The following is a 6,188-nucleotide window of genomic DNA, read 5'->3' as shown; positions in this document are numbered from 1 at the left end:
TCAAAAGGTCTTGTCGATGAAATGCGGCCCTCCATCACTAATGACCAATTGAGGCGTTCCAAATCATGGGAATATCACTTCATGGAACATCTTCTTGGAGTGCTTAGAGTCAACGGTTCGACATGGTAATGCTTCTACCCATTTGGATACATAGTCTATAGCCACCAACATGTATCCGGCATCTCCAGACTTTGGGAATGGTCCCATGTAGTCAATCCTCCAGACATCAAACAACTTCACTTCGAGGTTGTTCAAGAGTGGCATTGCATCCCGAGCATTGATGTTTCCATGTTTCTGGCATCTAGCACATCTTTTGACAAACTCCATTGTATCTTGATACATCGTTGGCCAGAAGAATCCGCTTTGCCAAATCTTAGCATGTGTACGGAATGCTCCATAATGTCCTCCATAGGGCGATGCATGGCATCTCTCTATGATTTTTGTAGCTTCAACCATGGGAACACATCTCTATAGCAATATATTAGCATAGACTCCATAAAGATATGGATCATCCCACAAGTGGAAACAACTTTGATGCTTGAGCTTCCTCTTGTCCTCCCCTGGTGCAACATAACCTGTAACCATATAGTTCACAATATTTGCATACCAGGGGTCAGAGTTTGTTACCTTGAGAAGTGTGTCATCTCTTAGATAGCCATTAACAGGTGACTCATGTCTTTCCTTATATTGAAGTCTAGATAAGTGATCGGCTACTGAGTTCTCTACTCCTTTCTTATCTCTTATTTCTATGTCAAATTCTTGGAGTAGAAGAATCCATCCGATCAACCGAGGTTTAGCATCTTTCTTAGTGAGGAGGTATTTAAGAGCAGCATGGTCTATACAAAAATTTATCTTTGCCCCCACTAAGTAAGATCTAAACTTGTCTATTGCAAAGACAACAGCCAACAACTCTTTTTCAGTGGTAGCACAATTAAGTTGTGGCCCAGACAAGGTTTTGCTAGCATAGGATATAGCATAGTGCTTTTTATCCTTGGTTTGGCCAAGAACAATGCCTACAGCAAAGTAGCTAGCATCACACATGATCTTAAAAGGTAGCTTCCAATCAGGCGGTTGGATGATTGGAGCTAAAATAAGTGCCTTCTTAAGGATTTGAAAAGCTTCATGGCACTCATTGCTAAAAATGAAAGGTGAATCTTTAGCTAGGAGGTTAGTCAGGGGTCTAGCGATTTGAGAAAAGATTTTGATGAAACGTCTATAGAACCTTGCATGGGCTAGAAAGTTGTGTATGCCTTTCACATTTGTGGGAGGTGGAAGCTATTCAAAGACTTCAATCTTTGGTCTATCCACTTCTATCCCACGAGTAGACACCTTGTGTTCTAGCACTATTCCTTCCTGGACCATAAAATGTCATTTTTCCAATACAGGACTAAGTGCTTTTCTTCACACCATTGTAAAACTTTGTATAAATTATCCAAACAATCAATGAAGGTTTTGCCATAGACGATAAAGTCATCCATGAACACCTCCATGATTTTCTTAATCATATTGGAGAAAATAGACATCATGCACCCTTGGAAAGATGCTGGAGCATTGCATAACCTGAACGACATTCGTCAGTAAGTGTAAGTTCCATATGGCCATGTGAAAGTGGTCTTACTTTGATCATCAGGGTATAGGGATTTGGTGATATCCGAAATACTCATCAAGGAAACAAAAGAAGGAATGGTTCGCCAGGCGTTCTAACATTTCGTTAACGAATGGCAACAAGAAGTGATCCTTCTTAGTGGCCTTGTTAAGTTTCCGTTAGTCAATGCACATCCGTCACCCGGTGACAGTTCGTTGAGGAATGAGTTTGTTCTTCTCATTCCTAACGACCATCATTCCTCCTTTCTTTGGCACAACTTGGATAGGACTAACCACTCGCTATATGGCACGGGATAAATAATCCCAGCGTGCAAAATCTTAAGGACCTCTTAACAACTTCTCGTATAGCATTGTTAAGCCTCCGTTGTGGTTCCCTCGATGGCGAAGAATCAGGATCGATAGGGATACGATGAGTGTAAAGAGTGGGACTAATCCCCTTGAGGTCTTAGAGTGAGTAGCCTATGGCTGATTTATGTCTTTCTAGAACAACGACAAGTTTATGGGTTTCTTCTTGGGAAAGCTTGTCGCTGATGATGACAGGAGTTTCTCGGTTGTTATTAAGAAAGACATATTTTAAGCCAGAATGTAGGGATTTTAGCTCAATTAAGGGTTATGATGGCACCTCCGTTTGATCTAGTTCAACAAGTTCTTCCAGCTCCTCCTCTTCTTGTATGAAGTGTTCATCGTCGAGAGCTGGTTGGGCCATATCTTCTAGAGATGCCATTAAGATGTCTTCAATAGGGTCTTGTTTGGGCTTGGGTTCTACTATCGTGTTATTTGAGCGAGCAATCGAAACGATGATAGGAGAATTTCCTAGCTTTAAATTCAAGAGACCTTGTTTTGGTCTTTTTGTGAAAGAGTGTCCCTAAAGGTACACCAATTAAGAGGGACATATCCGAGATGTCATAGATGTGAAAATCTAGACGGTACTCGGAGCCTCTTATGCGCAAAGGAATAGTCCTTAAGACCCATAACTTTGAAGAGTAACTGCACAATGAATTCTTAAAAGCTTATGAGATGGGATAAAGGACTCGTTGGGGCAAAGTTTTTCAGCCAAAGCCTTTGAAATAACATTCACCCCAACGGTAGGACTATAGTGAGCCTCTATGGTTTTCTTTAGGATGCAAGTTAGAACATCTGAGGGGGCATGATTCAGGCTACCTCAGTGGATAACTCTGTTTCTGCCAACCACTCATGGCTCATGATGGCCGAAAGTCCTTCAACGTGTTCCATTTGGAAAGACTCATTGTGTGGACCATCGTCATCCTCTGATAACACAAAATGTGCTAGATGCTTCACTTGAACTGGTAACGTTGAGGCATTATAAAAATCTTGAAAGAGATCTTCCTCAATTACAAAGGGGAACCTAGAAGGATGAGGTTCATCATCCTATAAGGTGTGGTGTGTTCCCTCAATGGGAGGTTCTTTGACAAGCAAATCATGACTAGGATTTGAAGGAATTTCATATTTGGATCCGGTTGCGTGTGCCTCCTCTTGTTGGTTGGAGCTTGGCTTGACTTCTTCTTCAGGATACTTGTTAAAAAAACCAGTGAAGGGGGTATTTTCAAGGATTTTTTCAAGAATGGCTTTCCCTTTACTAAAGGTTTTATGCGAGAACGAACCTCCTGAAGATATTTCGAGGTGGAGAGCAGCTTCCTTACTAAGACCAATATGGAAGTATTGTAAAAGGACATGGTCAGGCAAGGAAAGGTTTGGACCAGAGTTAAAAAAGGCTCATGAACCTAGCCCAGGTTGTTCCTAATGTTTCCTTCTCCTTCTATTGAAAGGTAAGTACTTCTAATTGCAGAGCGGCAATTCGAGAAAGTGGAAAGAAAACAAGACAAAATTTGTCTCGAAGTTCATCCCAATTTCCATTTGCTCTTACGGTATGAGCATACTATTGTTTCGCTCTACCCAAAAGGGAGAACGGAAAAAATTTCCATTTGATGGTCTCTTGTGTCATACTAGCAATAGTTAGGCAAGAACACAATTGCTCAAATTCCCTAAGGTGGGTGTAAGGATTTTCGTCTTCTAGCCTAGAGAAGGATTGCTCCCGAACCATGGCTATGAAAGTAAGACGAAGCTCATAGCCATCAGTAAGAATAGGGTGCAAAGATGGTGGAGGCTCCAATAATTCGCACTTCGGAACCGAAAGTTGAATGATAGGTGTGGAATCCATGTGATAGGGGGTGGTTAAAAAAGGTAAAGGGATATACGGAGAAACTTGATTCTAAACTAGCACAGCTACCATTCCCTGACAACGGCGCTAGAAAGCTTGTTGGTATTTGTTAACGGACACAGAAAAATCCGCAAGCGCACGGATACCGCTATAGCTTTCATCCGGGAGTATTCCATAATATCGTATTTATCCACAGGAAACGCGAAGTGTTCTAGTAAGGATCAAGGTCGTCTAAGGATAAAAATAGAAAAGTATTTTTGTGGGTAGAGAGGGGTTTTCTATGGCTTAAACTAGATAACTAAAGATCAGACTTACTTTACTTACTTACTTTGGAGCAACAGTACCTTTTCAACTCTCGAAGGAGATGAGAAAGAGTAGTTAGGGAAAGGCTGCCTAAGCTCTACGAAACACCAATCTAAACATGGTGGATTACAAAGGTCTGACAGAGCTGTCACCTCTAGGGCTACCACAACTAACCGTGAGATTGGGTGCAAGGTCAGGTAAACACTAGCCTAGACATCATGTCTACGCTAATGGTTACTACTCTAATCTAGATCTTAAGACTTGAGCACTCAATGCAAGCGGAGTTCCCGTAAGTAAAATAAAGCAAGGGCTGAATTTAATTAACTAGAGAACTTAAAAATACCAATAGAATAACCTGGATGCCACCCAATGATGAGCTAGATCCGTCGAGGTACAAAGTCAAAGAGAATCCGATAGGCCGTCTCCTCCTCATATCTCTCTCCTCTCCTCTCTCCCTATTTTCTATACTACAACTAGATGAGAGGCACCTAGAGGGACACTACATATAATGTGTATGAAATAATGAAGCTCTGTGTGTCTTCTGGAGGAGGGATGGGGGTCCTTTTATAGGGGATGGAGTAGAGAGCAAGGAAACGCCACGTCATCGATCCACGCCACGTTTCTTGATCACCGTTGGATAAACCGACTTAAAACCACCTTAAATCAAGGGTCCAGATCTTAGGAAGGCGTACGAGGCAGCGGAGGGCGAGGGGCCACCATAATGGGCCGAGTAGCCTCACCATTAGGCCGGGCGGCCCACTATCATGCCAGGTGGGCCTCCCCTCTGGTGGTGGGGCCTGGGCTCCATCTTGAGTCGGCTTTTATAGGTTTCGCGGGTTGAATTACTTGTTGATGTTGGTTTGCTTATTTAGAATGTATATGACGGTTGTTCCGGGAGCTGTTTTTTTTAGATAAATCCTCCTGCATTCACCTATTTACCGAAACTTGTGTAATTCATTAGTTTAAAACATTATACCTATGTTTGGTGATGAAGTTAAATGTATATGTAGAATATATATTAATGATTTATGATTGATATTAACAATTGTCGAAACAAAACGCAGCGAGACATGGCGAGGCCTCGTGGCGCGACACGTTGGAGCACGTCCGCAAGCACATCGTCAGGGAGAAGCTCCATGCAGCCCCCTCCTCGATCGTGCCGGTAAGCGACACGTGTGCTCGGCAATATGCTCGAAGCTCCTACGATCAGCTATTAAATCGTGTTCTCCCTAGAAGGTAAGCGTCTATTTATGGATGGGATGGGCCGATGGCGGGGGTCCTAGATGGAATTCGACTAGCAGACTAAGCCTCGTTTAAAGCACATTATCGAAACATATGCATCTATCAAATCGCCGGTACTTGTATATGTACCCAATTCGGAGTCGGAGTGCCACATCGTCGAGAAGGACAGAGCCGTACTGTGGTGGTCTCAACTCTAAGCCAATGGTCGTTGCTCTCACAACGACATCAAGAACGGCTGACCTGCTTCCGATGGCCGACGCGTGGACAACGCGATGATCCAAAGCCCTCCAGCTTGGACGCACGCAGGGGACTCCCCGCCTGCAAACGCTCGAGCGACGTCAGTCTCGTAGTCGTAGGCGCAGACGAGGCGAACGACCACGGCTCGGCTGACAGCTCCAATAGTCCCCTGTGACACGCCCATGCAAGTGTAAGAAACGAATACAAAAAGAAGAGCACTGACCTCGTGCAATCTCCAGTCGTCGACTCTAGTACTACTAGTTGACTATGCAAACCAATCTATTAAACTAGAAAATTTGGCGCGCTTCACGAGAATATCATATTTTTCTAGCTACTCCTATTATCATACTGAGCCATAGGGGAAGGAGCTAAATCACAATTATTGTAAAACTCAGTTGCAAATATGATATAAAAAAAGTGCATATATATTGTTTTTGTATGAGGGATTTTATTAATTTAACGTTATTCCACCCAGGAGGTACAACAAAAGTGAATTCAGTTAGGGCTTTTGCCTAAATACAAAGCCTAAGAGAAAAATAACCTGACACACTCTAATAATGGCCACCAATTATAAGACTAGATTGCCACCCATGTGCCAGGAAGAAAAACGTCGTAGCCGCTT

The sequence above is a fragment of the Miscanthus floridulus genome, chromosome 19 (genome assembly GCF_019320115.1).
Source record: "Miscanthus floridulus cultivar M001 chromosome 19, ASM1932011v1, whole genome shotgun sequence".
In the NCBI taxonomy this organism is placed as follows: domain Eukaryota; kingdom Viridiplantae; phylum Streptophyta; class Magnoliopsida; order Poales; family Poaceae; genus Miscanthus; species Miscanthus floridulus.
The sequence above is the reverse complement of the archived record's forward strand: the minus strand, read 5'-3'. Positions refer to the sequence as shown.